Source organism: Geospiza fortis, unplaced genomic scaffold, assembly GCF_000277835.1.
Source record: "Geospiza fortis unplaced genomic scaffold, GeoFor_1.0 scaffold102, whole genome shotgun sequence".
NCBI classification, from domain to species: Eukaryota; Metazoa; Chordata; class Aves; order Passeriformes; family Thraupidae; genus Geospiza; species Geospiza fortis.
In genome coordinates, this window is record NW_005054373.1 from 1,378,954 (window position 1) to 1,380,461 (window position 1,508).

The window sequence follows — 1,508 nt, forward strand, 5'->3', positions numbered from 1 at the left end:
TGGGCAGGCACCCCGCCGCCAGCCGTCAGGCTGCCCCCGCCGGCGGGCTGAGGAGAAACAGAAGAGGGCTTGTATCATCCGGGGGTCAGAGGGCACGGAGGCAGCCGGCCCCCCCTGCGATCCCAAATTCCTGGCATGCACGCCCGGGCAGGCAGCTGCGTGCGGCCCCTGAGCTGCAGGTGGGGGCTGGCAGGGTGTGGGGACAGACACCCCCCCTCAGCACCCCCAGTGTCTGTGCTCCCCTTGTAACATGGGGGCTGTGCCCTGAAACAGTGTCCCCAAGCTGTAGCATCCCGGAACTGGGGGCTCCAGTCTGTCCTGTCCCAGCCCTGAAATGCTGTCCCCAGCTGCCCCATCCCGCTGCAGAAGCTGCCACCACAAAGGGACACAGACAGACCCCACAACCACCCCAGTGCCTCCCAAGCCAAACCAGCGACCAGGGGTCACTGTTTTTCCCATGCCACTCCAAAATCCAGTGTCACCTCCATGTCAGGGCTCTAGTGGGACAGGCAGGGTGGGATGGCAACTGCAGCCATCACTCACATGGAATTAATTGGAAATTGCATCCCCAAGGCCAGAGCAATGTCCCAGCACAGTGAGATGGGGATGTTTGGTAGGACCCCACTCCCTGCTCCCAGCAGCAGGAGTTTTGGGCAAGGACTAAGCAATGCTGCCCCCCCAAAACTGTCCCCAAGACTCACATCCCTCTGGGATCAATCCCACTGGGCTAACATCCCTGGCATCAGGCCAAACTGTGGGGGCATGACGGTGCCAACCACCTGGGTCAGAGCCTGTCTTTGCCCCCTCACCCTGGCACTGCGGGGCTGTGTGGGCCAGTGGGGAGTAAATCCCCCCTGGAACCTCTCTGAGCTCCCCATCCCTTCCTTCTCTCCCTTCCAGCAGCCTTTGTGCCGCCGCTGAGCCGGCACCTCCGGGGTGGATGCATTAAGGCAGCACAAAGAAGAGCCGAGAGGCATTTCGGGTGCAATTTTCCCTGCTCCATTATTGACAAACAAGCTGCTTTGTGCAGGTGATGCCGAGGCCAGCACAGCAGCTGGGACACTGTGCCACACTGTGCCACACTGTGCCATGCTGTGCCAGCTGGACAGCCCCACTCCTGCCCCACAGCCAGCCACGCTGCCCTCCCATCCACCACATCCCAGATCCATGTCACTCTTGAAAACCAAAGGGGGAAGGAAGAGGCAGGGGGAGCGCTCAGGGATGAGCTGTGGTGCCCAGGCAGGCACTGGCATCGCTGCCGGGCAGCCCCTTTCCCCCGGCCGGGGCGGCTGGGCACAGCGTGCGGCGAGTCTGTCGTTAGCGCCGTGCCAAACCCAAAGTGGCTGCTTCGGAACGGCAATCCAATAAAAGTGCTACTTGTCTATTTATCATCCTCAGGGCTTTTTATCACAGTGCAGATGGCTGCTACCTTCGCAAGGCACAGCAGTGTGCTGGCACGCGCCCGCCGCACAGAAGCTCGGGCGCCGCGGGGGCTGTGCGTACACCTG